Source organism: Colobus angolensis, unplaced genomic scaffold, assembly GCF_000951035.1.
Source record: "Colobus angolensis palliatus isolate OR3802 unplaced genomic scaffold, Cang.pa_1.0 Scaffold235, whole genome shotgun sequence".
In the NCBI taxonomy this organism is placed as follows: domain Eukaryota; kingdom Metazoa; phylum Chordata; class Mammalia; order Primates; family Cercopithecidae; genus Colobus; species Colobus angolensis.
Window position 1 is genome coordinate 4,903,405 of NW_012115544.1, and position 9,573 is coordinate 4,912,977.

General features: G+C 36.7%; 1 protein-coding gene across 1 annotated transcript in view; it reads left to right on the plus strand.

Moving 5' to 3' along the window:
* Positions 1 to 9,573, plus strand: part of NAA15 (N(alpha)-acetyltransferase 15, NatA auxiliary subunit) — a 95,880-nt gene that overhangs the window by 4,935 nt on the left and 81,372 nt on the right. The gene's annotated exons all lie outside the window — the stretch shown is intronic.

Genomic DNA, 9,573 nt, shown 5'->3' on the forward strand with positions numbered 1-9,573 from the left:
GAGATGGAGTTTCATTCTGTTGTCTGGGCTGGAGGGCAGTGGTGCAATCTCAGCTCACTGCAACCTCCACCTCCTGGGTTCAAGCAATTCCCCTCCCTCAGCCTCTCAAGTCGCTGGGATTATAGGCGTGTGCCACCATGCCGGGCTGATTTTTGTATTTTTAGTAGAGATGAGATCTCACCATGTTGGCCAGGCTGGTCTCAAACTCCTGACCTCAGGTGATCCACCCACCTCGGCCTCCCAAAGTGCTGGAATTACGATGAGCCACTGCACCCAGCCTGTTTCTCCGTTTCTGAAATGTGGTTCTCCAACTCCCTACCCTGTCGCTGTAACATATCTGAAATCAGGTTGCATATAAATTGTCATAATTTCATTGAAAGTTTTGTTGTTTGTTTCTGAGACGAAGTCTCACTCTGTTGCCCAGGCTGGAGTGCAATGGGGCAATTTTGGCTCACTGCAACCTCTGCCTCCTGGGTTCAAGCAATTCTTGTGCCTCAGCCTCCCAACTATCTGGGATAACAGGTGCCCGCCACCACACTTGGCTAATTTTTGTATTTTTAGTAGAGGTGGGGTTTCACCATGTTGGCCAGGCTGGTCTGGAACTCCTGACCTTAAGTCATCTGTCCACCTTGGCCTCCCAAAGTCTTGAGATTACAGGTGTGAGGCACTGCGCCTGGCCGAAAGTATTTTTAAACAGTACATATTGATTCTTCCTCAGGATTATATCTTTAATCCTTATCCTTTATACCTAATGAATTTCTCCCTAAAGTCTAAATTTTAGTCTAAAAGTTAGGCAAATCAATCAAATAAATTTAAAAAGTTAGGCAAATAATATTTTCACTCACTTTAGGTTTCATAGGATACATATAGAATTAGAATTTATTTTTCCTCTTTTCTGAAAACTTAATATTTCTTTTAACTCTTTTAATCTTTTGGTTGCTAATGAGAGATTTCTGACATCTTTTTCTTGTATATTTAATAGTAATCTCAATCATTTTAAAATAAATTTAGGAAAATAAAAAATGTAGGAAATTTATGTGTATATTTTTAATCACTGAAGAATGAATTTAACCCGTATATAACCTAGGTTCACAGAAATAAAGTATGTTTTCAAGATAAAGTTTTTATATTTTAATGAAGTAGATATATAAGGTTATCCCATGGAATTCCCCTGAAGAATGAATTACTAGATGATCTTTCTAGTCAAATAGCATGTATTTTGTATCTTTTATCTAAAAAAAAAAAAAAAAAAAAAAAAGGAGAGTCTCTTTCCGATAATAGAGTCTGGAAATCTGTGTTTACTTGGATTGCCAATTTTTAAAAATGTTTTAAATCTGCAAGAAAGTGGAAAGTATCTTAGTAATCTCCTTGAAATTTTTAGTTCTTAAGGCAATGTAGCATTTGTTTTTGAGATTATGGTTTTGTTGTTATTTTAATATTTAATTTTTTTTTAATGTTCCTTTTCTTTTTTGTTTTTAAAAAATAGAAACTCTGGCTATGAAAGGATTAACATTGAACTGTTTGGGGAAAAAGGAAGAAGCTTATGAATTGGTTCGTAGAGGTTTGAGAAATGACTTGAAGAGTCATGTGTGTATCCTTTTTGAGATATATTTAAGGTTTGAGTGGGGTGTTTTGAGCTAAGGCAGCAATTTGAGAGTCAAAGTTTTAGATCTCTCTTATTGTGCAATTACAGAGGAAATTATTCTTTTTTAAATAGGGTAACAGCAAGCAACTGCCTTCATTCAGGAAACATTTTTATATACCTAACCATGTTTTAACATTCTGTTTTCTCACAGATAAATGGGACTTGCCTTTAAAAATATCTATGAAAGCTTTTCTCACTCTTAAAAAGGGGGCATTGCTAAGGTCTGAAAATTTGTGTGGCACTCCCCTACCCCGTTTGTTGAAAGCTCATCACCAATGTGATAGTGGTAGGTGGTGGGTCTCAAAAAGAAAAAGGATATAAAATAAGGAATATTAGAGTGGCATTATAATACCCTAGTTTAGAGCACAAGCTTTTGGAGTATAGGCTTAGAATGTGCCTCACTTAGGTTCAAAACCCATTTCAGCTTCTTTCTGTGTGATCTTAGGGCTCAATTTCTTCATGTGTAAAATGGGGTAATCATATTCACCTCACTGTGTTGGTTTACAGATTTAATGATGAGATATATAACATAGCCACTGATAATGCTAAGTACCATATTGGATAAATATTTTATTAAGGGAGGGTAAGAGCAAATAGAAATATCTGAAGGAGGATAGAGAAAATATTGTGGGTTGCTATTTTTAAGATAGACTTCAGCAAATATTTCTGTACCTATTTTGTGGACAGACACAATTTTAAGTGCTGAAATATTTAGCAGTTTTTCAGATGTTTACCAGGCCCTTGGCTTAGTACAGACAAAGAAAAGATAGCAGATTTTGCTCTCAAAGAACTTACAGTCTGGTGAAGGAAGATACTGATTAGAAACATTTACAGAACATTTGGGAGTATTACATAAAATGTTGTGGTTTATTCAAATAGTTGTCATTAATCCAGTAAAGTGGAAGTATGTGAATTGAGAGTGACTAGAGGACTAGAAAGATAAGTAAAGGCGTAACTGTTAAGAGTGTCGTAGATAGATGTCTTTCCATAATTTTTAATGATTGTATAGTGTTCTGCCAATGTCTTTATTATGATTTATTTGAGTTCTTCTTGATGGACATAATTTTCTTTAAATTTTTGGCGGTGTTAAACTCCGTGGGGATAGGATTTTTAGGAGGTGAAGATGAGAGTCAGTTATGTGGCTGTTGTAATATTTAAGAGAAGTAAAGTCCTGAAATACAGGGTATTAGTGATAGAAATGGGAGGGAGTGGAAAGATAGGTAATGGGAGCTAGATTTTAATGGGTAGTGTTTCCTAGTTTATAAAACCATGATCCAAACAGCTGGGAGGATTTGATCCAGTTACTTTTGTCATTTATATTGCAGAAACATTCTGGGATTTTGTTTGTTTGTTTGTCTGTCTTTTTTTTTTTTTTTTTCAGATGGAGTTTCGATCTTGTCTTCCAGGCTGGAGTGCAATGGCATGATCTCAGCTCACTGCAACCTCCGCCTCCCAGGTTCAAGTGATTCTCCTGCCTCAGCCTCCCAAGTAACTGGGATTATAGGTGCGCACCACCGTGCCTGGCTAATTTTTTTTTTTTTTTTTTTTTTTGTATTTTTAGTACAGATGGGGTTTTGTCATGTTGGCCAGGCTGGTCTCGAACTCCTGGTCTCAAGTGATCTGCCCGTCTTGGCCTTCTAAAGTGCTGGGATTACAGGCATGAGCCACTGTGCACAGCCTTAATACTGTATTTTCATCTTTATAAATTCTATTTGTTTTTTAAAATATATTTTCCTCTTCATTTGTTTATCCATTGCTTACATTTTGAGCACATTTATAATAGTTGTTTTAACTTCTTTATCATAATTCCATCACGTTTTAATTTCTCCTGATTATGGATCATGTTTTCCTGCTCTTAGCTGTCTAGATATTTTTTATTGGATGTTATACATTATAGGTTTTATATTATTTTACTAAATTTAACTGTCTTTGAAGAGTGGTGTTGGACTTTGTTGTGGTGCACAGTGAAGATGCTTGTCTGTCAACCTGATTTTTTTGAGGGTTTGTTAGGGTGGGTCTAGAGTAATACTCTAGGGCTAGTGTTTGTCTACTCTTAAGGAATGACATTTTTGCAGTATTTGCTGAATTCTACAGCTGTTCGTTGACACTCCATTCTGGCAAGTTGGAACTCTCACTACCTTGTGGGCCATGAGAATTGTTAAACTTGATGCATCCTGATCATTCTTTGCCTGGCCTTCTTATGTTTTACCCTCCATATGCAAAACTTCATGTACTCAACAGTTTTCAACAACAGACACATGGGGACCTTCTATGGACTTTTGGATCTCTTTCTCAGGGTAGTTCCATCTCTCGCAGAGTACCTCAGCCTCATTGAACATCAGTCTTTGTTTCTTAACTCTGTGGACTCCTGTAGTTTGCTTAGGATCCTTCTTCCTGTGCTGTGATACAGAAAGTGCCTCCAGGTATAAAGTGATGGCATTTCTAGAGCTCATCATGTTTGTTTCCCTTTCTCTTGGTTCACAGTCTTCCGCCACCTGTTAGCACCACCTGTTGAACCTGTTATTTCATATATTTTGTCCCGTTTTGTTTATGATGAAAGAACAAGTTGAGCTTCACTTACTTCATCATGCCAAAAGTGAAAGTCACCTAACTACATTTTTATAAATGTAAAATTTCAGAAAGCTGATGGTTTTATGAACAGTGACACTTAACCCTCTTCTTTATAGGTATATAGTTTTCATAAACAGCAAGAAGTTAATAACATTCCTTTTAATTATGTTAGTCTTTACATCATAGCTTCCTTTAGTGCTTTCTTATTGTAAGAAAAACAAGTTACTTTTAGGCTTTCTGCTAAGTAAATGGGAACACTAAATTTAGCTACTTAGTCTTACTATGTTTCTTTGGCTACATATGGTGAATGACAGCTCTCAAGTAACTGCCTGCTTCTGCTTTCTCCTCCTCTTGTCCCTAAAATCACTGTGCCTGCTGAATGCATAGTTGATTGTGGGAGACAAAGAAAAATATTAAACCAGTTAGGAAGCTATTGCTGAGAAACTGAGTCTGATGGGACCTACTACAGGACAGAAGTATAAGGGAAGGAGAAGCACCAAAGATGATTAGGTTTTTTTTGCATAATCATCTGGTTGATTGAGTTGAGAGGGGGGGCATCAACTCTGTCTTCAGGATGGTGAAGACTTGGTGCAGAATACATTTTGGGCAAGAAAATCAGTTGTATTTGGATATATTAGGTTTCAGATGCAAAACAACAGCATTGGAAGGCTGAGGCAGGAGGATTGCTTGAGCCTATGATTGAGCTACTGCACTCCAGTCTGGGCCAGAGTGAGATCCTGTCTCAAAGCAACAACAAAGTGGAGATGATGGGTATATAGGTGGTTGTAAAACAACTCTAGTTTGCCTTAGTGTGAACTTAATTAATTGATTTCTTGATACTAAAATGTAAATTTTTACATTTTTATTTTTCTGTTTCTACACATTTTCTGCCATGATTTTTGCCATCATTTGCATTAATTTCCTTCCCAGATTTTAAATATATTGCCTCAAAAATTATGAGCAAAATTTTAAAAATTTACGTCAATGTGTTCTGGCACGAATTGTATGTTTTAGATGCACATTTTTTTTTTCTGTAACAAATATAATGCTTTAAAAATAAATTTTCATGTGAAAGCATATGTTGATGTTGATGTCTAAAAGTCAACTAGCACTAAAAGATATATGATGAAACAAATAATGTTCTCTATTTTCTCCCATCTCCTTGGTTTCCCACTCCAGAATCAAGCAACTTCAGTTCTTTATTTTGTCTGGTATTTGCCTTCTTGTTGCTTAGTAATACATCACTATTTCTTCTTGATACATAGCTTTTAGATATTTGTTGACCTCTGGTTTTTGAAAATGAGGACTCAGAACTTACTCATTCACACATTTGCCCACTTCCATTTTCCTCATTCCTTAACATAATTATATCATGAGTTTGTTTTTTTTTTTCTTTTTTTTGTTTTGAGACAGAATCTGGCCCTTTTGCCCAGGCTGGAGTGTGGTGGCATGATCTTGGCTCACTGCAACCTCCGCCTCCCAGATTCCAGTGATTCTCCTGCCTCAGCCTCCTGAGCAGCTGGGATTACAGGCGCCTGCATGCCATCATGCCTGGCTAATTTTTTTTTTTTTTTGTATTTTTAGTAGAGATGGAGTTTCACCATGTTGGCCAGGCTGGTCTCAAACTCTTGACCTTAAGTGATCTGCTCGCCTTGGCCTCCCAAAGTGCTGGGATTACAAGCATGATCTTCTGCGCCCAGCTATATCACAAGTTTTTTATAAACTAGTACAGAGTGTTTGCATTTTTATAACTATGCATGTATTGTTCAGTATTGAGCCAAATTTATACTAAATCCAAGTCTTATACAAGCTTTTCTTTTTTGTGGAGTTAATACCTATTATTTAGGCAGTTGCCTGGTTTTCTGTAGACCTATTGCTCATGTTCTGCAAGTGTACCTGTATTTCTGTCATGAGCTTATGATTAACATTTTCCATATTAGCAAGCACACTACTTCAATTTTTGCTCTTGCTGGAAACTTATTCCATAGCAGCTTTTGACTTCTGCTCCAGTCTGGAGTGGCTACTCTCTAGTTCTTTTTTCTGTATTAGATTCCCTATTTAATTACTAAGTCCTATAGTGCTTTTTTTTTGGAGATATATAGTCTCACACTATCACCCAGGCTGGAATGCAATAGCGTAATCTCAGCTCACTTACAACCTCTGCCTCCCAGGTTGAAATGATTCTCCTGCCTCAGCCTCCTGAGTAGTGAGGATTACAGGCGCCCGCCACCATGCCCAGCTAATTTTTTTATTTTAAATAGAGATGGGGTTTCACCATGTTGACCTGGCTGGTCTCAAACTCCTGACCTCGTGATCTGCCCGCCTCGGCCTCTCAAAGTGCTGGGATTACATATGTGAGCCACCATGCCCGGCCCTCCGTAGTGCCTTTTTAAAAATTTATCTCAACTTCTTTTAATGGCTTCTTAAGGAAGAATACGTGGACACAAAAGTTTAGCTTTTTGCAAAGCTTTGAAATGTCATTTTGCTCTTATATAGTCTTGGTATTTTGGTTTCTTTGGGTTTTTTTTTTGAGACGGAGTCTCACTCTGTTGCCCAAGCTGGAGTGTGGTGGCACGATCTCCGCTCACTGCAACCTCTGCCTCCCGGGTTTAAATGATTCTCCTACCTCAGTCTCCTGAGTAGCTGGGATTATAGGTAGCGCCACCAGGCCTGGCTAGTTTTTGTATTTTTAGTAGAGACGGGGTTTCACCATATTGGCCAGCCTGGTCTCGAACTCCTGACCTCATATGATCTGCCCGCCTCGGCCTCCCAAAGTGCTGGGATTACAGGTATGAACCACCGTGCCTGGCCTCTTATATAGTCTTCATGTATGGGAGCAAAATGGCATTTTGCGAGGTTGGTTCCAGGATCTCCCTTGGGGACCAAAATCCAGGGATGCACAAGTCCTTGATATACAATGGCATAGTATTTGCATATAACCTATGCACATCCTCTTGTATACTGTAAATTATCTCTAGGTTATTTATAATACTTAATACAATGTAAATACTGTGTAAATAGTTGTTATACTGTATTGCTTAGACATTAATTACAAGAAAAAAGTGTACTTTTGTATAGACGCAGTTTTTTTTTTTTTCCTGAATACTTTCTATCTGTAGTTAGCAGAATCCACAGATGTAGAACCCATGGATATGGGGACTGACTGTACTTGATTGATGACTTGGCTGGGTATAGAATTATAAGTTGAAACTTAATTTTCACTCTAAATTTTGAAGGCTGTATATTTGTCTTCTAGATTTCAACAGTATTTCATTTTTACTTTAGAATAAGAGTGCGCTGCCATTCTGATTATAGATCTTTTTTATGTGACTTGTTTTTTTCCCCTCTCTGGAAGTTTTTAAGGACTTTTTTTTTTTTTTTTTTTTTCAGGCTTTGAGATTTCACTGTGATATGTTACAGTCTGGGTATTTTTTCCATGTATTTTGCATGGACATTTTTGGCCCTTTCAGCTTGAAAGCTTCAGTAAAAAGAAAATATTCTTCAGTACAAATAAAATGTTCTTTAGAAAACTAGCTGGGCATAGTGGCTTATGCCTGTTATCCCAGCCCCTGGGGAGGCTGAGGCGGGAGGATTGCTTGAGTGAGTCCCAAAATCGCTTGAGAATCTTGGAGTTTGAGACCAGCCTAGGCAACATAGTGAGTCCCTGTCTCTACAAAAAATAAAAATATTAGCCAGATGTGGTGGCGTGTGCCTGTAGTCTTAGCTACTTGGAAGGCTGAGATAGAAGTATTCCTTGAGCCCAGCTGGATAAGGCCGCTGTGAGCTATGATCACGCCACTGTGCCCTGCCTGGGTGACAGAGTGAGTCTCAGTCTTTAAAAAAAAAAATTCTATACCATTTATTTTTCTGTTTTCTTTCTGCATTACTCAGTTGTTGGACTTTACTAATCTGTATTCTGTTCCTTTGTCTTTATTTTACTTCCCGTATTTGAACCTGTTGTATTTTTTATTGGCATTTCTCCGGGATTTAGAAGCATATGGAAATAACATTCTGTTTTTTTTAAACAGAATAGAGAAATTTAGTGTTTAATTTAATGTTGTTTGCATTCCTTGCTAAACTTAAATTTTTTTTTGTTTGTTTTGACAGAGGTGTTACGAACACAAACAGTATAGAAATGGATTGAAATTCTGTAAACAAATACTTTCTAATCCCAAATTTGCAGAGCATGGAGGTAAGTGCAAGTAGATAAAGCTTTACTACATACCTGTCTGGCTCCTCTTACTGGATTGTATTCTTCCCAGCTGCCTTAACCTTTTTCCAGAGAGAACATACCCTCTCATCTTTGACTTCTGTGAGAAGGTGAAATTTAATACTGAATTTTGAATTTAATATCAAGAAAATGATAACACATTCTACTTGAATTCTGACTTATTCTTAGTTTGAATATTAGCTCTGTAGGAAAAGAGAAATAACTTAATAGGATAGAATGCCAAAATTTACTTTAGAACTTTGATTGAGCTGGATAAATTTTATGCTTTATAATAAGCTTATTCAGAAAGTGACCATTTGGTCCTTTGCTCATGAACTATCATATTTTTAATTTATGTTTTTCAGTTTTTCAAGACCTAGTTATGTTTAAGACATGATTTGTATATTGTAATGTACTGAAAGTGTACAGGCTTTTGCTTGTGTGAAGGTAGATTGTTGGATGGTGAGATATTTGTAGAGCAAGGGGAGAGTGTGTGGCTAAACTTCAGAGGAGGCAAAGAAAAAATAAGTTTTCGCAGGTCTCATTTGTACAGTTAAGAAACATGGCTTTTCAGTAACTATTGATAATATACTCTTAATATTGAAGATAAGGAGGAGAGTAATGATTCTCCATTAGATTCCTTGCTTTTTTTTTGGCCTGTGTTTATAATAATTCTCACTTTCACTGCATTTCACTTTATACTTTCTTTTACTGTAATTGTTTGGAGACGGAAAACAAAGGAGATAAAAGTATCTAAATTAATCTCTCCGCTGGGTGCTGTGGCTCACTGTTATGATCTCAACACTTTGGGAGACTGAGGCAAGAGGATTGCTTGAGGCCAGAAATTCAAGATCAGCCTGGGCAACATAGCGGGACCCTGTCTTTATTATGACAAAACATATATTTTAAAAAAGACAAATAAATAGAAATAAATTTCTGTTTCTCTTTTTCCATATTAAAAATTATTTATTTTTGCTGAGCAGCTGAGCATTACGTTGTTTGATATCATTTCTATAGTAGGCATACTGATAATGTGTCAATATAGAAAAGTATCCGATTTAATTATTTCTGAAATGCAGTTTTCCCTACATTATTTCACTGTTTTTTTCTTCTTTTTTTTTTTTTTTTTTTTTGAGACAGAATCTCG